At 62.4% G+C, this 21,847-nt stretch overlaps 2 protein-coding genes across 3 annotated transcripts in view; one reads left to right on the top strand and one right to left on the bottom strand.

The window, feature by feature from the left end:
• Positions 1-21,847, top strand: part of MACROD1 (mono-ADP ribosylhydrolase 1) — a 146,204-nt gene that overhangs the window by 49,521 nt on the left and 74,836 nt on the right. The gene's annotated exons all lie outside the window — the stretch shown is intronic.
• Positions 1-21,847, bottom strand: part of FLRT1 (fibronectin leucine rich transmembrane protein 1) — a 76,110-nt gene that overhangs the window by 11,029 nt on the left and 43,234 nt on the right. The window contains exon 2 of the mRNA XM_070565251.1: positions 1,558-2,458. The gene's annotated coding sequence lies outside the window, so the exon portion shown is untranslated. The remainder of the gene's footprint in view (positions 1-1,557; positions 2,459-21,847) is intronic.

Here is a 21,847-nt window from a genome sequence, read left to right as displayed (position 1 = left end):
TCTGGCCCTCTGAGGGCAGGCCCCTCACGGCCGGAGCTGGCGAGGCCGCGTACCTGCTGCACGCTGAGCCTTCACACGCTGCTCCTTCCCAGGGGGCCACAGCCCTGTGCAGCCCGAGACCCCAGTGCACAAAGGGGAGCACGCTCAGGGGGAGGGACGTGCCCAAGGTCACACTGCCCCTCCATCTGCCCCCACAGCGCGGTTTGTCCGTCTTTGCTTTCCTCCCTTGGGATGGAAGGAAGCTGATCAGAGGCAGAGAGGGGGCGCCGAGCAGATCTGCGTAAATCTTTGGGGCTCAGGTCTGGCGAGCAGCAGCCGGCTGAGCCCCTCCAGCTCGGCCTCAGCCCCAGGAATTACCCACCCCCCCCGGGGCTGGGAGGGGCGTGGGCACCCGTGGCGTCGGTGGGGACGGGGAGGGGACGCCCGCTGGGCAGGGGACGCCCGCTGAGCAGGGGCAGAGCTCGGGCTCCGCGCTCCCGACGCCTCGCGGCCCCGCTGCCGGGCTGGCGCGCCTTTATAATAAATAACAGCAAATAGCCGATCCGCAGGGCATCTTTCACGCCGGTGGCTAATAACACGGCTATTAATGCCCCCGCAGACGGCGTGCGCGCCGCGCCGCGCTGACAAATGTCCCGGGCCCTGGCGCAGTCATAAATCAGCCCCTCTCCTGGGGAAGCGCGCGCGGAAGTGTCATTTTCCATCTTGGTAATGAATTGGGGCTTCCCTGCCCTGCCCAGGGCGCCGCCCGCTAGAGGCGGCCCGGGATTGGTGTTTGGGGAGGAGCAAGCCCGCCCTCCTGGCCTCCTGGGAGCCGGGGAGGAGGAGGCCCCGCCCCGCAGGCGGGACCCTGCCCCCAACTAGACCCAGCGCTGGCGGTTCCCAGGACCGACGGGGAGGGAGGAAGGAGGGAACGCTCACGGCCTGCTGTGTGACCTTGGGGCACTCACTGCCTCGTCTCTGGGCTCCTCAGGCCACTTTCACCAACAAAGGGGCTGAACTGGAAGCCAGAACAGATGATGCCCAAGGGCCAGCAGGAGCAGGGCCTTGGGTGGGGGGCCTTGGATCAACTCCACCCTGGGTCCTCCTGGCCAGGGTAGGGACAGACAGGCCAGATGGAGGGGACTTGTGGACTCCCACCTGTTGGAGGGCAGCAGGTGCCATGGCCAGTGACCAAGGTCACTAAAGGTCCTGCCTCCCCAAGGCCTCACTGCTGCCCCCTTTGGGCAGAACTCAGAGTGGCTCGAAGCAAGACCTCCCAACCAGGGCAGGGGGCGTGGTGGGGGCAGCTTACTCCAGGAACGGCCACTGCCTTACACCCTGGGACCACCCAGCCTGGGTAGAGCCCAGCAGCACGGGGGGCCACCAGGTAGCAAATGACCCCTCCCCTGGCAAGCAGAAGCCACTAGTTGCCTCTGAACTGCATGTGTGGGCTGGGTGGGGTGGAGCTGCAGAGCTGGGGGGCTCTGTGATGCCCCGGTGCCACCAGCCTGGGAAGAGGGAAGGCCCCAGGCATCTCCCACGCTCCGCCCTCTCTGAGCCCAACTGCGTCCCCCTTACCTTCTGAGCTGCAGCCCTGGAGCCTGCTGGGTCTGGCTGGGTCGCCGCTCTGGATGTCAGCCTCTGGTCGAGGTGGGCCTGGGCCGCACACACATTCTGGCCCCGGCGGCACAGACCACAGATGTGGGGCTTTGGGTGGCCCTGGGGGCGTCCCAGGACACGGAGACTAAGTGCTTCACTCTGCCGGGCTCCTGCGTTCAGACTGCCAGGCTCCTGCGTTTAGACGTGGCTGCGGGGCCGGGGTAGCATCCTCCGCATCCTCGGCCACTGGCGCTGTGGGCCTCGTCCCTTGGAGCAAGGGGCGTGCGTGGGGGGCCTGCAGGGGCGCCCCGGGACTCCCGAGTGCGGCCTGAGGGTGTTCCGGGCCCCTGCTTCCGGGGCATGCCCTACGGTTGGGCGCCCATCCAGGGAGGGTGGCCCCTTTCAACTTTCGCCCTTTTGTCTGTTGGCCGCCACCTCCTCTGAAAGGCTTCTGCGTGGCTTTTACCCCCTTTTCTTTACCAAGTTTTTTTTAATCCCTTTAAGTCACTTGGCAGAATGCACTGCCTTGCAGCGAGCGTTCTTGCGTGACAAGCTGAGAGGGAGCCACTCTGCAAGGAATTGGTATTCCTGCCACTCAGGCTGCGTCTCCGGGGGGCCGGCGGGGGCCCATTGCCCCGCCGAGGGGCTCGGATGTTCTCCGCGGGGCTGGGGCAGCTGACAGGTGCCGCCGAGCTGTCAGGCCCCACATGCCCCTCGATGGGAAGATGCTGGGGGCACGGGGGTGGGGGGGTGCTCCGTCGCGCTTGGCTGCTCCTGTTTGGAGAGAGGTTTTCTTGCTGGGGAGGCGAGGGATGGGTTATTCCTGCTTCATCCCCTGATGCTGTCTGTCCTTCGTCTCACCCACTCCCTGCCTCCTTACCTGCCAAAAGACAATACAAGTGATTAAGCCCTGGAAAACGAGGAGCCGCCCAGGGAGGGACAGGCAGCCTGGCGGCAGCCCCGTCTCCTCCCAGCCCTCAGGAACCTGTTTGCTCCAACGCCACCATCCCCTGGGTTGGGAGGGGGCTGGGCTTATTCTCAGCCATCTCCCTTCGCTTTGCAAGTCCAGATAAGCAACCGCTGGCCAGGCAGCTCCCGGTTTCCCTTTTCCTGGGGGTGGAAGGGTGGGCAGAGAAAAATGCAGTTCTGAGAGCTCCTGGCCGTGCAGGGGCCGCCCGCCGGCCCAGAGCTGGCTCCACTCCCCCAGCACCTGCTCCTCTGGCTAAATGTCATTCAAAGGAGCCAACTGGGCCACCGCGGGCTCGGCTCGGCTTCCAGAACGAGCACAGCCTTTCCCTGCCGTGGGAAGCAGGGCCATCAGGGGACTGGGGAAGTGGCGGCCCCGGCCTCTCTCCTGTGACTACCCCGCTTCCTAGGAGGAGGTCAGGGCTCCACACCCCGACTGGCCCCTGCGGCCACCCTCCCCTTTACAGGGCCCTGGGCGCAGGGCCGGCGGTGCCTGCAGAACCTGGAGCCCTCTCATTAGCGTGCTGGTGGAAGGCCCGCCGGCTGGTGTCCGCGCTCCCCCTGCGGAGCCCTCGCTGGAAAAGAGCTTTATTACACATCTGAGAGGGTTAGCTCCGGTTTGAAATCGGATCCAGATGGACGCAGCTGCATCTGGGCACTTTTCTTTGGAGGGCTGAAGGTGGCTGATTCGAGAAAGCCTTGTTGTCTGGGGCTATTACGAATCAAACCAAGGATATTTAGGGCGTGCGTTTTAATAAGCGCAGAACCCAGACTGGGGAGTCACCTGCCCACTGGGCGCCCTGCCCGGCAGGGAGAGCATGTGGGGAGAGGGGCGGCTGCTGGCCGGGTGGAGTGCAGGCTGAGGCTGATGGGGTTGACAGGATAAGGGGGGGCCATCTTGGGACCAGCTTCCCCAGGAGCTAGGAGATTTAAGCACCAGCAAGGCCGTTGGGACATGGATCCTGAATGGCCAGGGCCCTGGTGAAAACGCTCAGGGCGTGAGCAGGCAGGTGGGGTGCCGGCCCCGGGAAGGGACAGGGTGGGGGGTGGGCAGGAGGGAAGATGAGGACAGAGTCCTGCTGGAGGGGTGAACGCCGGGCTCCAGCGCGGGCTCTCATTGCTATTACACCCGCGTGATTTCATCCAATTATAAATTGTAATTTCTCTATGAAAGCGAGAGATGGAAAGAGTCCAGCGAAGGTCATCTGCCTCCCTGGCCGGGGCGAGGGAATTGTTTTATACCACGCGGGGCGGGGGTGGGGGCGGCTGGGCCCCCGTGTTTAGGGACCATGGCGGCAGTGTCCTCGGAGCCCAGAGGCTCCAGCCAGCTATGGCCGGCTGATGCCCCATAACAGAGAGAAGCTGGCTGAGTTCTGCTTTGAAATTATGAATCCAGGATCCCGCTGGCATCAGACCCTTCCCACAGCCCTCAGGATAAAGGCATTGCTCCTACAACAGCCTCCAAGGCCCCGTAAGGCTTGGCCCTGCCCCGTCCACCGGCCTCGTCTCCCACCACTTCCCCTTAACACCCCTCCCCACACTCTTCCCTTCCCCATGCTGTTCCTCCTCCTACAAGCATCCATGCAACATCACCCCTCGCCTCCTGCATCAGGTTGCCCCCTCCCTGTGTGTGTGGTCGCACAAACCATGACGGCAATGACAATAATATCTTGAAAGGAACTGTCTCTCTGGTTCAAGGAAGGGATGCATCTGCTTGTCTGAGGCTGATCCCCTACCACCTGGCTCAGTGCTTTGTACACAGTAGGTGCCTAATAAATGCACACAGTGAATTCCCCACACTGCTTCCTCATTTAGAAAACCAAGGGTCCGAGCGAGGCTCTTGGCCCATCCAGCTCTGTACATCCTGGGTCCGCCTTCCCTGCTGCCCTCCCCGCCGCCCTACTGCCTTCCCTGTGGTCCTGCATAGCGTCCTGGGAACCCCAGGGCACCCCATGCCCCAGACCCCACTGAGGAGACCAGGCTGGAGTTTTCTGCCTTGGGCGGGTGTGCCTCTCGGGCACCTGGGGGTGCGTTTGTATTCCCAGGTCCGCCTGGCTGGCAGTGTTGGGAGGTGTGAGCTCTTTCCACGTGTGGGTGCAAAATAACGATTGTTAGCCACCTGCATTCGCTGGGCCTGGAGTAAACGTGTAACTGCGCCCTCCTGGCCAACACCGGCCCTCAGAGCCGTGGAGGCCCCGGCGGGCGCACGGCTGGACCACACGGTGCAAAGTTAGCGGCTGCGTGTGGACTTTCTACACGGTCAACCAAGTCGACCGAGGACAAAATGAACCTCGGGTCCTAGGGGTTCAGTAACAGGGGCCCGTCTTTGGCCCCTGGCCTCTGTGACTGGCTCTCAGGCACTCTCCCCACCCGACAGCCTCTGCTCAGCCCCACCTCGCCTCGGCCCTCCCCTCTTCCTACACGCTCCAGGTCTGGTCTCTGCGTTCCGGTGCCAAAGAACCACTTTTTTGGGTCAACGTAATAAAAGCTTCCATTTGTAAGTACTTGAGATGCTTACATGATTTTACTTTTTGTTATAAATAACAACATCATAACTGTAATGAAAGAAATCTGAAAGGGGGAAAGAAAGCCAGGTGCACAGTCCCACATCGCTACGCCACTCCTTGCCTTTTGGCCGGATCTGCCCACACACACCCGCCCTTTACAAAGGGGCGAAGCACCTTCTCCTTATCCAGGTCATGCCTGCTTTGCCATCTCTCCTGAGCCTTGGGACAACCCAGCACGGCTGGCAGGGCAGAGAGGACCGTCCCCATGTGCAGATGCACCGATACTGCGTGGGGGAGGGGGGCGCTTGTCCAAGGTTATATGACCTACACGACAGCCAGGGCCTCGAACTCCAGGCCACTTCCCTTCTCCCCGTATGACGCCAAGTCTCAGTGCAACAAAACACACCTTCAACCAAACACAAGGTGGCCCGGTGCCCGTTGCACTGAGGGACCTGAAGTTTCTCCTGAGGCCTTCTCATGCGGTCATCCATCTAGCCATCCATCTCTCCATCCATCCATCATCCATCTGTCTCTCCATCCATCCATTCCTCCGTCTGTCCATCCATCATCCATCTGTCTCTCCACCCATCCATTCCTCCGTCTGTCCATCCATCATCCATCCATCTATGCATTCATCTCTCCATCCATCCTTCCATCCATCCCTACCTCTCTCTCTACCTGTCCATCTTTCTGTGCATCTCTCCATCCATCCATCATTCATCTATCCATCGATCTTTCTATCCATGCATCCATCCCTCCCTCCCTCCATCTCTCCACCTATCCATCTACCTGTCTATCTTTCCTTCTGTCCATCTCTCCATCCATCATCCAGCCATCTCTCTCTACATACCTCCATGCATCCTGCCTCCCTTCCTTCCTCCATCCATCTCTCCATCCATCTCCATTCCATCCATCCATCTGGCAAACATGCACTGAGTCCAGTCACGCTCCAGGCACCGTGCAAGACACTGGGATCCAAAGATCCTCCACAATCTTGTGGTCCAGCAGAGAGGCCACTGGTTTACAGAGGACTACAGTGTGAGAAACAGGGCATTATGGGAGCAAAACCCTCGCCATCCCCAGACTGGCAGGGTGGGGGCCTGATGGATCACAGGGGGCTTGCTGGGGAGGGTGATGCTATGCTGTGGTTCTGGGGTCCTCCAGGCTCCCGCGTCATGATGGTCACCTGTGAGCTCAGCGGTGAGCTAGAGTGGGGCAGGTGTGGCCGGGTGTCCCCCTGACCACCTGTCCATCTCCTGGAGCCACCGCCCCATCTTTGGGCCTCAGCGTTTTCACCACAGTGGACACGCTCTTCGTCTTTACGGTTCCCAGCTGCCTTGAAGATGGGAACTTGCTGATATTAATTCCTATATTAGCAATTAGCCTCCTGCTTCGTCTCAACCTCTGGCTCTTAGGGACGGGTTTTTATGTGTGTGTCATTAATCAGATGCCTGTCTGTGCTGCTGGAAACCCAGGTGGGCTCTGTGGCTGGTGACTTCGGTGAGTGGCATTTTAAATGAACGCCATGCCCGCCCCCTCCCTGGGCAGAGCTGCCCCGTGGCAAAGAGGGCACAGTTTAGATCATGGTAAGCGGGTCGGAGCCGGCGCGAGCGAGGAGACCCGGGGTTTCCTTTCATTTTAGACTTCTAGGCTGAGGTCAGCCTCTGGATCCGACCTCTGTAGATGAAAGGCTCTTTGTGACTCAAACCAGCAGTTTGTTCTGTGGCCGCTGACTTCCTCCACCAGGACGGCCAAGCGCAGGGCCTGTTCCTTCTCGCCTCCTGCACTGGGGTCACTCCTCTCTCGTGCCAGCGGGGCCCTGGGGGCTGTCACAGCCACATTCCCTCTGTCCAGGGGGCTACAGCTGGAGGTCATGGCCACAGGGCAAGGTGAGCTTTTCCTTTTGGGAGTGGACGGCTCCTGCAACCAAGTTCAGTACGGTAGGGGGTGGGGCAGGAAGGGCTTTTCAGGCTGAGGGAACAGCATGTGCAAAGGCTCAGAGGTAGAAGGGCTTAGGGCAATGAGAAGGCTGGGGTCCCAAAGCTCTGAGTTAGTGAGGGCAGTGATCTGAGCTGAAGTGAGAGATGGGATTCCGGCCTTGGAGGAAGTTTAGAATGCTCGGCTGAGGGGCCTGGTCTTCATATTGAGGGCAGTGGGAGCCGGCGAGGGTACCCAGGCAGCGAGGGGCATGACCAGACCTGCAATTAGGGAGGTCGCTCTGGCTGGCATGTGGACACCTGGAGGGGGTCGGGTTCGTGGGAGGGACCAGTGAGAGGCTGGGACGGTGCCCCCAGAGCTGGGGGTGGGGAGCAGTGGCGTCGAGGGGAAGGGGCTGACTTGGAAGCCTCCCTGAGACAGGCCTTGGGGCTCTGGGGGTCCCCTCCCCCTTCTCCTGCTGCTGGAGGTGCTACAGAGCAGCAGCACGAGGCTGGCCTGCTGTGGGCTCTGAGCTGGCCTGAGCGGGAGCAGGGGCAGCGGGCAGGCCTTGGGGGGGTGGCGGCTCCAGCTCCTCCCTCTGCGCTGAGGGCCCTCCCTGCCACCTTCTCCCGGCTCTGCCCCTGGGGTTGGCACCGCATTGCCGGTGAGAAGAGGCGGAGCTGAGAGCCGGCATCCACGTTGCGAACCCTCCAGGCCTACGTTCTGCTAATTAAACCGTTTCCTGACAAAACCCAGACTTCGGGGGATGGCGCGAGAGCATGTGTGGGAGCCAGTTCATGGGCAGCTGCAGGAGCCCGTGCTGCCCGGCAGTAGGCCGGGACTCCTGCGAGCTCCAATGCTCAGACGGGCCACGGGGGGCCAGGGGGTCCAGAGCAGGGAAGCCAGTAGCTCCCGGGGTGCTCTGCCAGGTCAGAGCATCTCCAGAAAACAATGTGGGACTGCCACCCCTGGGATGGCCCTCCCTCCATGTGTGGGCTGGAGCCGGGACCTGGGGGCAAGGGCAGCCGTGGCCAGAGGTGGCCTGGGAATTCACTCCCATCTCCGGTGGCTGGACCGGCAGGGCAGCCAGGGGCCAAGTCGGCCTGGACTGTTGGCACCTGCTGCCAGCCTGCCCCGCTGGGCCCAGGAGCCCCTCCCCTGCACCATCTGGGGGTCTGGAGACCTGGCTCTACCGGTTGGGGTTGCAGCTCCTACAATGCGGCTGAGCAGTGGACGACCTAGAGAGGCCCCAGAGTGGGCACTGTCATCCCTGGGCAGCAGCGAGACAGAACAGGGGACAGGAGCCAAAGAGGCATCCTGCACCTGGAGCACCCCTGTGCCTTTTCTTTCTTTCTTTCTTTCTTTCTTTTTTTTTTTTTTGGTGAGGAAGATTGGCCCTGAGCTAACATCTGTTGCCAATCTTCCTCTTTTTTTCCCCCCTCCCCAAAGCCCCAGTACATAGTTGTATATCCTAGTTGTACGTCATTCCAGTTCTTCTATGTGGGATGCTGCCACAGCATGGCCTAATGGGCCGTGGGTAGGTCTGCGCCCAGGATCCAAACTGGCAAACCCTGGGACGCGGAAGCAAAACGCACAAACTTGGCCACTTGGCCACGGGGCCCACCTCATCTCTTGTGCCTTTGAAATCACCTCCACGCAAGGCAGGGGTGGCGAGAGTCCCGTGCCCAGTGAGTAGTAAGACGGGCGAGGGGACAGGGCCAGCAAGGGCAGCTGGCACCCGGCTGGGTCCTATCCGCTGCTCTCAGCCTCTGCAGGGGAGGCCCTCGAGGCAGCCGCCAGTGGCCCTGCTGCTGAGGGATGAGGAGGGGTGGAGGCACAGGACCCTCCACGGGCCTGCCCCTCTGCCACAGGAAGGGGTACCAGGGCCAGAGCCTGCCCACCCCGGACAGGGGACAGGAGCACCAGGCTGAGTCTGCTTGCGGCTCTCTGCCCCTGCCTGGCGGCTCCCAGGAAGGTGGTGGCTGCTGGCCAGGCTCTCCCCAGCAGGGCTTGTTGCCATTCGGCTCCTGCACACAAGGGTCCAGGGCCAGCCCAGGGGGAACCCAGGGGTGACAAGTCCCGTGCTAACAGCAAAGGCCAGACCTTTCTCAGGAAACTGGCCTGCGTTTGCAGGCAGAACAGTGGCTATGCCTTCCCGACCCCGAGCCGAGGCGGGTGGTGGGACCGGCAGGCCAAAGACCTGGTCCCTCCTGGCTGCCGGCCTCATGCGCTCTCCCAAGGGGGCCCTGGCCGCCCTGGTGACGTAATGGGCCCGACATGGTCTATACCCTATAGCTCGTGAGTGGATCTTTGCAAGTGTGTCTGGGAGGCTCGAGGACCCTGAGGGGTCACGGCTACAAGCCCCCCAGGGAGAAGGCCTAGGGGCTTTGGGAAGCCAGGCTCTGCTCACTGGGTGTCAGCTCCCTTCCTCCACCGCCCCCTGCCCTCAGCCCTCTCCCAGCCTCAGAGTCTTGCAAGAGCCCCACGCCGAAGGGGCACAGGCAGGCATCAGGGGTCCTATGTGCGCCCTGGGGACCATCAGCACCCCCCCTCTGGCTGCCATATCCAAAACACCACTCCTTACACCTCCGCCACTGACCACACTCACAGCCTCGAGCTGGGGACTCCAGGCCACGCACTGCGACCTCCAAGTTACCCAGTGCAGCCATGCAAGCTGCCTCTTCTTCCCTCCCGCCAGCTGTGCCGCCCTCCGGCCCCCAGGGACAACCGCCCTCTCTCCTGGCGCCCCCGGCTCTCTGGTTTTCCTGCACCAGCAGAAGCCCGTGCCAAGGGATTTTCGCCTCCGTGTTGGAAATCTCCCACCCTCTCCCTCCTTCCCGTAAACATGCTCTCCGGCCCCGTGCGCTCTGGAGCAAGGCTGTGGGCACGCTCGGCCGCGCGGCCGGCCTTGGTGAATATTTACAGCGAGTGGCTCAGGAAGCTATTAGCTTCCTTTTCTTGTTGTTAATTGAAAGAGGAGAAAAGGGTTGTAACACTTCAAAAGCGCAGCCTGAGAGACCCGCTGAATTGGGAGGAAGGGGAAAAGGAGAGAGAGATGATTTTAAATAAAGAAAGGCAGCCCACACCTCGCGGGGGTGAACGGACTCCCCCTCCCCAGCCTCCAGATGCCTGGCTTTCCTCGTGGCCGCTCATTGTGTGTTTTCCTTTCCATTTGGGAGCGTGCCTTGAGGACAGAAGGAGGAGGAGAAAGGATTCACGCGCATTTTTGTTAATAACGAGGCTCTTGACGAGGCCCCTGGTCCCTTGGCTCCTGGAGCTCACAGGCCCTGGGGCTTCCCTCACCTGCAGCCACCAGAATACAGGTACTGCCCTCCCGGGATGCAGGCCCAGACAGCCGGCATTGGGCTAAAGGGGTTCCCGGCCCCCAGCCTGGGTGTGACCTCGGGGAAGCGGTGGGCCCCAGGGACAGCCAAGGCCGTGGTGGGGGTGGGGACATTCTGAATCTTGGTGCTGGAAGGTCAGCACTGCCAGGCCTCTGGCCTCTGCGATGGCCTCCGAGAGCCACTCGTCCTGGAGATAAATGATCTTTCCTGCTGCACCTGCGAGTTCAGCTTCTGGAGTCTGCCCTGTGACGTCAGTGACCACACGGCGCTGCCTGTCTCCCTGCGGTCAGAGAGGGGCCGACTGGATGACTCAAAGCGTCCTCACTCTGGGAGCCTGCCATTTAGACCTGGCTGACCACTGTCCCCTCCTCCGGGAAGCCTTCCCTGATCCCCGTCTGCTTTAGAATGGCCTCTTGGGGTCCCCTGGCACCCTGCTGTCTATGAGCCTGGCCTTCTCCGTGTCTGCAGACAAGGCGGCCGACAGCATCAGACACGGAAGGCCCAGCTCCTGGGTGCTGAATGGGCTGCATCATAGGAGGGACGGACTGCACACTGAAGGAGGTCATCTCTGCCCTGCTCCCTCCCTGCATCTGCCCCCGTCAGACCAAAAAGGAGCCCTGCTCAGTCTGGGCTCCGCGAGACACACAGCCACACGGCAGGGCAGGAGGCCGGGGGGCCAGAAGTGGCCGGAGCCCTGACTGACGGGGTGGGGCTGCTTGGGGAAGACAGTGGTCCCCTGCCCTCGATTTTCTGGCCGGCTGGCCCGGAGAAGGAAGACCGACCTGTTCTAGAACGACCAGGGGGGATGTGCTGGGAGGGATTCAGTTCAGGAAGAAATATGTAACGGGTGGCGATGCCCAAAGTTGGCCCGGCTGCCCAGGCTGGACAACCACTTGACAGAGAGGTTGGACAATGATGAAGTCATCAGGCGGGGGCCCAGATGACCCAGGTTCCCTCCCCTGGGGCCTGCCCTTGTGGTCATGCTGTCACTTCCTGTGGTTAACCCCCACTCAGCCTCTGTCCTCCTCCTTGGTGCCCCCTCCCTGCCCCTGTGAGCTCCCAAGGGCGAGGACCGTGTCAGCAGCAGTGACAGCAGCCGTGGCTAATTTGATTGAGTTCCAATGGTGGCCCAGGCCCACAAGGCTAAGTGCTCGATATAGATAACAATAACAGTATCACAAAACAACAACAGAGCAACTCCGTGTTAAGCCCGATCACCTCGCCGAACCCCTGTGGGGTTATCGCCATTTCAGTTTCAACTTGATGACACAGAGATACACAGGAGCCTGCCCATAGTCACACAGTGGGTCCACCGCGAACCTGAACACAAACCCGTTCCTGTCCGGCTCTGTGCCGGTGCTCCGCTCCCAGCAGCATTCCCTGTGTGGCCAGGGTCGGGAGGGCTGTGCTAAACAGGCGGGAGGCTGCAGGCCAGAGCTCCCTCCCTGGGTTCACAGCTGGCCGTATTAGCATGGTAAAGGCTCTGAGAAGTCCTGCAGCAAAGATACCAATTCAACTGTTTGTCCATCGAGTGCCTGTTAACCTCCCAGGATTCCAGCATCCTTCAGAGCACACTTTGGGGGATGCGGAGACGCCATATATGTCCAGGCATCCATTTAACAGTCTTTGGTTAAGTGCCTGCTGTGTGCAGGGCAGTGGCCAGGTGCCAGCAACGTGCAGTGGTGAGGACAGGTATGTCCCTGCCCTTTGCCTCGCAGCCCCAAGCTCGGTGCCTGGCACACAGTGGGCCCACACATTCAGCAAATGAGACAGGAAGTGGATGGGGTAGATGAACCGGGCTGGGGCCACACGCCCTGGCCAGATGCAGCCTCTGCCCTGAGCCGCCCCCACCTCCTCCTACTCCGGTCCTGGGCCTGCTGCCAGCTGCTCCGGCCACACTGGCCCTGGCTTCCCCAGGGTGATGGCGTTGAGGGGGGGCTGGAAGCAGCCTGCCCCCCATGCCCCACTGTGGGTCGGAGCCCTCTGCCCACACCCTTTCCCTTCCCTTCCAGCTCCGTGGCTCTGCCTTGACATTCCCATCACATCCCCCGGCGCTGCCTGGAATACTAATTCTCCCGAGATGAAACCATCCGTGTTTAATTTTTTTTAAGAGCCAGGGAGAAAGAAAAGACAAGAAAAAGGGGAGGCATTGGCGGGTGGGAGTTGGCGCCCTGCTTGAGGCTCTTTGCAGAGCTTCACTGGGCGGCCTTGAGAACGTGCCGTGCCACCAGCCGCCCGGGATGGTCACGTGCCCCTGACGAGGGCCAGTGAGGGGGTCGGCCCCGTGCGGCAACATCCGCCACCCCAGGGCCACCACGCTGCCCTAATGCAGGCCAAGGAGGGGGTGGCCCTGCTTTCCGGGGCGCGGGGGGCATGGAAGGACCCAGCCTGGCCTTCTGAACACCTGGGGCCTGCTACAGGCCCTGGCTCGGGAGGGTGGTCTTTCAAGGCCCTCAGGACGGAGCCCCCTTAATGAAGCGTGGGCAGCCACCCTCCCTCTCTCTTCTCCATTGTGCGCAAATTAGGTTTCGGCCCAGCTCCTGTCCAAAAATGCAGGCTGGGCCTCCCCTAATGGGGCTGGGGTCCCAGTGGCCGCAGAGGGAGGGCTGGAGAGGCGGGAGCAGCTTGGCGGCGCCCAGAGTGGGCTCGGCCTGGGAGGGCCGTGGGCACAGGGAAGGGGGCCGGCAAGGGCTTCAGTGTTGCGTGACCTTGGACGAGCCCTTGACCTCTTGGGGCCTCAGCTGCCTCCTTGGGGCGCTGGGCCGTGGCCGCAGGGTTAGGAGGGCTGTTACAGGAAGAATCGGCTGTTAACAGCCCGGAGTCAGAGGTTGGAGTCGAGGCCCCTCGTGCAGCTTCAACTGCTGTGTTACTTAGACCCAGTGCGTTCTGTCTCTGAGCCTCGGTGCGTATCTACGCGATGGGGTAGTGAGGGAAGCGCCCTCGGAGGCCTGTGGTGAGGATCACAGGAGGTCCCTGAGGACCAGCCTGGCGCCCTGCACAACTCCGGACGTCAGCTGCTATTATTGTAACCGCGAGACAGGTGCACTCAGTATAGCCCCTCCACTCAGCCTCCCTGCCCTGCAGCCGGATGCCTGGGGGACCCCTCTGCCTCCCGCAGCCCCTCTCCCCCAGCCTGGCCCTGGGATGTGAGCTTAGCTTGGTGCCACTGCCTCTCCCACCCCACCGGCCCCAACCTCCCAGTTTAACATCCTTATGTCCCCAGAGGGAAGGATGGAATTGCAACTGCAGGAAACCTGACAGAACACGAACGATGATGAAATCGGCTACGTAACTTAGGAAACCCACATCGCAGCCTTCCGTGCAGGGGCGGCGCTGGCGAATGCTCTGCCGGCTGAAGACTGTGTAGCGGAGGCCGCGGGGTACCCTGAACCCCTTTACCAACCCCGTAAGGGTTGGCTGCCAGCAGCTCCAGCGGCCCCACCCCTCACGCCCTCTCCCCCTCCTCCCTGCAGGGTCCGGGAGGCCACTGACGGCCCAGCGGTCAGCGGCTGGGCCCTGCCTCCGTGAGACGCCACTCTGTTGCGATTTCTGTCTGGAGTCCCCCGTGGACCAGGCTCCGGCCAAGACCATCGCTGGGCTCGCCCCTGCCCTGCCCTCTCCTCCCCTTGGTTTTCCCTGAGAGCTCAGGCACTGACCCCTCTCTCAGGTCTCCTCCCCTGGGCCCCCCCTGCACCCCATTTTAGTCCTGTGATGCCTCTGCCACAGGATGCGGGCCTGGCTGGTGGTCAGAGCAAGGCCTGGGGCTGCACAGGACTCCAGCCACCCGCCCCCTCGTGGCCTCCAGTGATGCCCACGGCGTCCACCGCCTCCCTCCTCCCCGTGTGCTGGACTGCTGACCTCCCTTCCCAGTCCCCACTGGCCGTCCCAGCCACCTGTGAGTGCAGAGCTTTACGGGGAAGAGGACTCTGAGCAAACCTGGTTTGGGGCCGCCCCGCCCTCCACTCGGGGGCTGAGTCATAAATTATTATCGACCCAATGTGGCCGGGGCTGGAGACGAGATGGGAAATAAAGCACTGGGCTCAATAATTGTGCCCTGCTGCCTGGATTTACTCATTTGCGGCTTTTCTACCCACTGGGAAAGGCGGCGATAAATAACGGCTGACTATTAGGCTCCTGGACGGGAAACACACCCTCGGATCCATTTCCCGGGAGGCGCACGCCCATCCCGTCCGCCCTCCTAGTCGGCTTTGATTCTCCCAGCCTCTCGCACCCTCTGGACTCGGCCATTCGCGGCGTGAGACCCGGGGCTGGGGAGGCCACGCAGGCATGAGTCCCCAGCGCCGGGTGCATGTGTGTGTGTCCTCACCTCCCCCGGCCCCATTCTAGAAGGTTCTGGGCTCAGGATGGTAGGACTCTTGGGTCCCAATCGCAAGCATCGTCTTTCCCTTTCATTTTGTTCCCTGGACAGAGAGTATTGTCATAAACACGGAAAGAATTAAGTCGCCACCTGATTCAACCCTCTCACTTTCCAGAGGGGCAGACGGAGGCCCAGAGAGATCGAGTGCCCGGCCTGAGGTCACACAGGCCAGAGCTGGGTCTCGACTCCAGCATCATCCTCCTCCTGGTTCTCTCCTGGTGGCAGGGCCACCTGAGTGGGTGCAGAGACCTGGCTGAGGGGCCCTGCCCCTCCCGTCAGCCCTACCCCCAGCAGGACCCACCGCTTCCCCAGGTTCAGCTGTACCGTGGCCTCCCTCGTGAGCCCCCGCCGTGTCCCAGGCCCTGGCCAGGCTCTCTCAGGACATTGTCTCGCTCTGGCCCAGCAGTGGGGCCGGGCCACTCATGCTAAGAACATCCTCCCAGAGTGCTCAACCATCTTCTACAGTCCGCGGTGGCCCCGCGGTTGTCAAGAGCGGGATGGAGAGACCTCGGGGAGCCAGGGCCCGCCGGCCACACAACGGTGTTGAGCTCCAGCCCCACTCCATCAGATCAAGGGCCCCTTCTCGTGTGACAGCTGAGGAAACTGAGGCTTGGAGATGTTAGGTACTTTGCACAGGCCCAGAGTCACCCACAGCTCCTGGTTTGCCCAGGACGTTCCCAGTTTTAGCACAAATCCTGGGACAGTTGGTCACGCCACCTGGTCTCACAGCTGGTCAATGGCAGAGTCAAGGCCGGGCCCCTGCTCTTTCCGACCCAGAGTCCACGGGTGCTCTTCACCGCCGTGAAATGCCACCCCCATCACCACCACCCCCTGCGTCTCGTCCCAGGGCCCACTGGGTTATAATAGGCTGTGCACACTGTCGCTTCAGGTCACCCTCCAGCCAGCTCTGGGTCCAGGAGGCTGCAGGTCACCAGTGGCTTCCAGCTGGGCTGGCGGTGGGGAGCCCAGCAGCAGCTCAGAGGGAGGGAGGAGCGCCGGGCGGGCGGGATGTGGATTCCCCAGCCGCGCGCTCTCTCTCGTTGGGCGACCCTCTCGGCTTCGGCTGCTCTCTCTCGGTTGGGTCACCACTGCCTCCCCTCCCCCTCGGCCTGCGTGGTGACAGCTCCCCACTGTCACCAGCCCAGGGAGCCTCTGCTTCCCTTGCTGGTTTCCCTGACCCCACCTGTGACTTTGTGAAGAGCCCCTTCGGTACACTCGACCCCCCCCCGACCCAAGTAATAACAGGAGAGCCGCTTCCAGGGAGCCTTCTGTATGCCTTCAAGTCTGTCTGCATTGGCTCGCTTCAGACTTTTAATGACCCTTTGAGGAAGCATATTGTCCCCACTTCATAGACAAGGCCACTGAGACCCAGAGAAGTTAAGTGACTTGCCCTGCGTCACACAGCTGTGAGAAGGGCAGCCTGGCTCTGAGTCTGTGCTGATGGAAGAATTAAAACCCAGAGGGGAGGAGGGATCTGCTCAAGGCCAGGAGAGACAAACTGTGAAGGACTGTGCACCCTGGAGCCACAGGGACAAGAGGTGGTGCTGTTGGGGGCTGCCGGGAAAGCAGCGTGCAGCCCCTCATTGGCATCCTATCCCAGTGCATGTGACACGGTGCTGGGCCCTGTGAGAGGGACCCTGGGGACTGGATGTGGAGGCCAGCAGGCTGGCATGGGGGTGCTGGGGGCCAAGATGAAGGCAGGAGGCAGTGCTGAGCCCTCCAGGGTTGGGGGGAGATGCAGAGTCCTCATGAGGAGCCCCTCAGCTGGGCTCTGCCTAGGAGGGTCCGGGGACTCAAGTGTCACATGGCCCCCCTGCAGGTGACCGCGGGCCAGCTGCCATGTGCAGGTGAGAGCAGAGTCCACCTTCTGTCGTCCCGGCGAGCAGGGGAAGGCTGGCGGGGTCTGCGCACCCGCTAAGGCCCACCTTCCCTGGCGGCAGCCCTAAAGGAGCACACGTGTGCCTCCGTCCACGGCTCAGGCATCCGAGGCCACCAGAGCAGCCACGTTCAAGGTCTCGTGGCCTCGAAGGGGCAGAGCTGGGGTTGGGCCTGGCCCGTCTGCCCTCAATTCCCCGCTCCCCTCCCCGGCCCTGCCTGGCTGCTGAGCCCCTTGACACATGGGCCCTCCATCCCCTGGTGGCAGCCCCTGGGCGCCGGCCTGGTCCTTCCTGGGAAGGCAGCGGCTTTTATGACTCACCTGGAGGAGTCCCCAGGTAGCTCAACTTTATTTTTGCTGAGCACTTTCTGAGTAACAGAGTCCCTGGGGTCTGGGGGTGGGGGCAGGAGACACAGGGTCCTAGTGCCTCTGGGAAGAGCCAGAGGCGAGGGAGAGGCAGACAGTGATGGGGGCGGTGCTAAGGGGGCACCTCCTGTCCAGCCACACTGTCTGGGTGACCTGGGAGGGCCCTCCTGAGAGGAGGAGGCCTGGACTCCCCTGTGGGCCTGTCCCGTGATCCAGAAACAAGGAGCTGAGCGCTCGTCCGCCCTCCCTCGTCTTCTGAACCCCAGGGAAAGTGGTCAGGTGACCACTGTAGCGCAGAGAAGGCCACGCTGGGCCAGGCGTCCGGCCTCCAGCATCCACCTCCAGGCTGCGGGGAGTGAGGCTGGCAGGACCCTAGCACCGGCTGTGCCTGTTCCGTGGGATGTCACCCGGGGCATCAGCATCAGTGCCTGGCAGCCTGGGACCTGTGTCTGCCTCCCAGCCCAGAGCTCCATCAAGGGGTGACAGTGGGGGCTGTGCCCAGCCTGACCCTGCCGGTTCTAGCTCCCAGGGAACACGGCTCGCTAGCTGGGAGTCAGACCCCCCCCCACCCCGCCAGGGGCCCCTCCCTCGGCCTAGGCCCTCCCTGTCTCCCTGAGCAGGAGCCCGGGACAGAACAAAGACTTGGGTTGTGGCCAACACTCAGCCCGGGCGGGTGAGGCAGGGCGTGCAAGGGGAGGATGGAGGTGTGGGTGGCGAGCCCCCAGAAGGGGTAACCCCCCTGTCCTCCCCTGCCCCATAGTCCCTCCCTGGTCAGCAGAAGCAACATCCCCCATCTGGCCCCGCTCTCGGAGGGGACAGCAGCAGGCTTGTCCCCCCCGTGTTGAAGGGGCCTTCTTCCCTGGGCACTGAGATGGGGCTGGGGCCCCGGGAAGCGGGAGGGCGGCCCGCGTGGGCTTCGGGCAGCATAGGTGCGCTTCTGCCAGACCCGCAAAGCCCGGCCTCCCTTAACTGCGCCATCATTTATTTTAATGCCTCCGTCGTCCACATTTGGGTGCAGGTGAAATACGGGCCCGCGTCGTTTGCTGGTGGGGATGTTAATTGTGCACAGTCGCGGAAGACAGACATGCATTTGGGGGGGTGTAGATCAGTGTGCCAGCCGCCGGGGGGTGGCCGCTGTGTGGGTAAAGGCCAGCAGAGTGGGGCGGGCCCAGGGCAGGGGGTTGTGAAAGGCGGGGAGTGGACCTGGGAAACCCAGGCACCCTGCGTAGGACCCAACACGTTCAAGAGGGCATCAGCCAGGAGACGGGGGTGGGGGGGCCAGGGAAGGGGTCTGGGTGACCCCTTTGCCATGGAGCCGAGAGGGTGGCATCAGCTCCTGCCGTGTCAGCAAGGGGCTGGCAGGCGCCCTCCCACGCCCTCCCTCGCACGGGCTGTAGAAGGTCACAGGGCACCTGGAAGGCGAGGGGCGAGTCCCAACTGCTCCTCCAGCGACTGCCAGGGGATCTGGGGTGTCACAAACCCCCTCAGTGCTGCCACCTGTACAGCCACGTGCCACATAATGACGTGGCCATTAGTGCCAACCGCATATCCGACGGTGGTCCCATCAGACCAGTGCCGTAGAGCCAGGGTGTGCGGTAGCTGCACTGTCTAGGTTGGTGCGAGTGCAATGTTCGCGCAACGACAAATCGCCCAACAACACACATCACAGAACGTGTCCCCGTCGTTAGGCGACGCACAGCTGTACTGTGGGCCTGAGGACCCTCCTTCCCCTCTCTCTGGCCTAAACGTGGATTGGACGTGCACGGTGTGAAGCCTGAGCGGGTGTGTGCAGGGACCGCAGGCAGGAAGAAGGCCGGCTTCATGGAGGGGCTGAGACATCCACGTGGGTGGGCGCTGGGGCCGGGGGCAGGCCAGCCCGCTTGCGGGCCACGTGGGGAAGGGGTCTGGACTTCATCCTGAGGGCAGCGGGCCGGGTGCCAGGGGGAGCAGCGGAGGGGAGAGGGGCTGGTTGGGACTTGAGAGTAGAAAGTGGGGGAGGGAGCCTGGGGCCACACGGAATGGTTGATCCTCTGAGCTGGGATGGTCCCAGTGCACAGGACGTGTGTGTCAAGTTCCCACGCTGTGCACCTCACCTGTGTACCTCAGACCTCCATAAGAGGGCAAATAAATAACAAACCAGGGAAATGTCCCCTGGGCCTGCTCTCCCGCCACGGACACAAGACCCCTTACCCTCTGCTGGGGGCAGGAGCTGTGGGGACAGGAAGGGGCCCACCCCCCTCTCTGGGGCCCGGTTGGTGGTGGCCTGGAGAGGAGCCCACTGTCGTTGCCCCAGGGGGTCACCTACATCACCTCGCTTCTTCCTCCCTGCATCCCTGCAGGGGACGCTATTCTCCCCCCACTGCACAACTGAGCAAACTGAGGCACCGCAAAGTCAGGAAACCCACCTGAGCTGGCCGGTCTGGGCAGAGGCAGAGCTGCAGTTTGAACCTGGGCCTTTCTGACTGTGGAGCCCACCCACGGCCCCACTGGCACCCCAGCCCAGGCCTTCCGGGCCTCCAGCTGATGACACAGAGCTTCCACCTGGGACAGCCAGGCCGGGTCCGTGGTCAGCCCCAGTGGCCATTGGCCAGCGGAATCCCCGGGCCTGTCTGTGCATAACTGTCCCTTCTCCCCAACGCAGGCAGGCCCCCTGCCCTGAAGCCACTCGGAGCATCGGACGAGGCTGTCCTGCTCCAGCCCGCGCTGCGGCTTGTGGTGGACCCGGCGGGTGGCAGGGGACGGACTTGGAAGATTTATGACCTGGGTTAAAATTTAATTTGGGTGGAAGATCCCAGCCAGCCAAGCGGCTGCCCCAGACAAATGGCCTCGTCCTTGCTGGCTCCCGCCCGCCAGCCCCGGGTTGGACCCGGCCCCTGTGCCAGCCTCCCTGCCCGCCACTCCCCGGAAGGCAGAGAAATCATAGCGCCCATGCGATCTGGGGTGGGAGCTGCAGGCGCTCGGCCTTGCTGGCACTTCAGCTCGAAATCGAACAGGACGGAATCGGCTTGGGGCGGGAATTGTGTCCCCACGGTGCCCAGGGACAGCACGGCCCTCCAGAGGGGCCCTGCCAGGCCCACCGCCCCCTCACTGGGCACCCCTCCTGTCCACTCACAGTGTCCCGCCCAGCTGCCCTCTGTCCACTGAGCACCCTCATCCTCCCTGGGGCCTCAGTGCGTGGGCTCACATCCCAGACACACTGCGGATCTTGTGCAAGCAACTGAACCTCTCGGAGCCTCAGTTTGTTCATCTGTAAAATGGGACCAGCTGACATAATGATGTCACGAGTTCCCCCTCAGTGTCCGAGGGCAGCCCAGGGGGAGGGAACAGGGGTTCGCAGAGCCAGGGAGGGTCTCTGACTTTCTGATAATCTGGTGGTCTTGCTCCCCACCCGGGCCAGGGCATGACCTCTTTGGACCTGGGGGTGAAGCTTTGGGTTTGTCCCGTCTGGTTGTGTAAGGAACAATGCTGGGGTCTCCAGGGCCTGGGGTGGGGGGCCAAGGCTGAGCCCCCGTGCACAACCCTGCTGCTGCCTCCTGGCTGATCCCCAACCTGAGTACCCATCGCCGTTCTCCGCCCACTGCCGTGTGCTGCGATCCTCCTGGGAGCTTTCCCCAGTGGGCACCGTCCACCCATTTCACAGACAGGCAAGTGAGGCTCGGAGAGGTGAGAAACTGCCCATGGCCTCTCTAGAGGGTGAGCAGGGATGACCCACATCCAACTCCTCGGACCCCAGAACTCACGTTCCTCCCATTGCTGCCTGCAACTTCTCTGCGCCTCCCAGCTCCTGTCCTGGGTGGTGAGGGGGAGGTTATGGAGAGAGGGGGGCGGGGACAGGGCGGGAGATGCCAGGAGGGGGCCAGTGCTGCTGGGGAACAGAGGACCCTTCCAGCACTCTCGCATGCATGCACACGTGTGTGCGCGTGTGCACACACACACACACACACACACACACTCGTGCCACCACTGGCAGGAATCCAGGCCCAGAAATAGCCACATCACCTTCGGAGGCTGAGTCCCGATCGCTGCTCTGCCCCAGGCTGGGAAGGAGGTGACAGGACAGGGAGGCTGCAGCAATCCAGGACTGCAGAAGGCACGTGCCCATGCACAGGTGCCCATGCACACTGACACACGCATATCTGTGCGTGCACACACCCTCCCACGCACATGCACTCACATATGCACAAACACGTGCATGCAGGGTGGGGAGTGACAAGTTCCAGATGCCAGACTTGGCCTCATTGCCAGCCGGGCCTCCTGAGGGACCAGTAAATGTTCGCGGACCCTGGCCCATTTCTCCTCCAGTTGTGTGTGGGGCTGCTGCACTGAGGAGTGGCCAGTTGCCAGCTCCCAGCCAACGCTGGATTTAGCCGGGCTGCCCAGTGCTCTCGAACTCAGATCTGGGCCAAGGTGTTGAGGGGGTACAGGGCCCCCTTAGGGGTCTCTTTTATCCTTTAGTCCCCCCAGGAATCTCCGCTGGGATCTGGGAGCCTAGCCGCAGCCTCCCCCAAGTGCCCCAGCCATCCCCACCCTCTGCTCCACCCTCAGTCCGGTCCGGGCTGGAGGGCCCTGCGTCCTCTTTTTTTTTTTTAGGAAGGTTAGCCCTGAGCTAACATCTGCTGCCAATCCTCCTCTTTTTTTTGCTGGGGAAGACTGGCCTTGAGCTCACATCCGTGCCCATCTTCCTCTACTTTATATGTGGGACACGTCCCACAGCATGGCTTGCCAAGTAGTGCCACGTCTGCACCCGGGATCCGAACCAGAGAACCCCGGACCGCCGAAGCAGAACGTATGCACTTAACCACTGCGCCACCGGGCGAGCCCCCTGCGTCCTCTTGCTTGGGGAGCCAGCTCTGTCCCCTGCGAGTGCTGGGCTAATCCTCCAGCGTGCTCACGAGGGAGAGCGATCAGAGCGTCA

This window comes from Equus przewalskii, chromosome 11, assembly GCF_037783145.1.
Source record: "Equus przewalskii isolate Varuska chromosome 11, EquPr2, whole genome shotgun sequence".
Taxonomy (NCBI): domain Eukaryota; kingdom Metazoa; phylum Chordata; class Mammalia; order Perissodactyla; family Equidae; genus Equus; species Equus przewalskii.
This window is presented reverse-complemented; position numbering and strand designations above follow the sequence as displayed.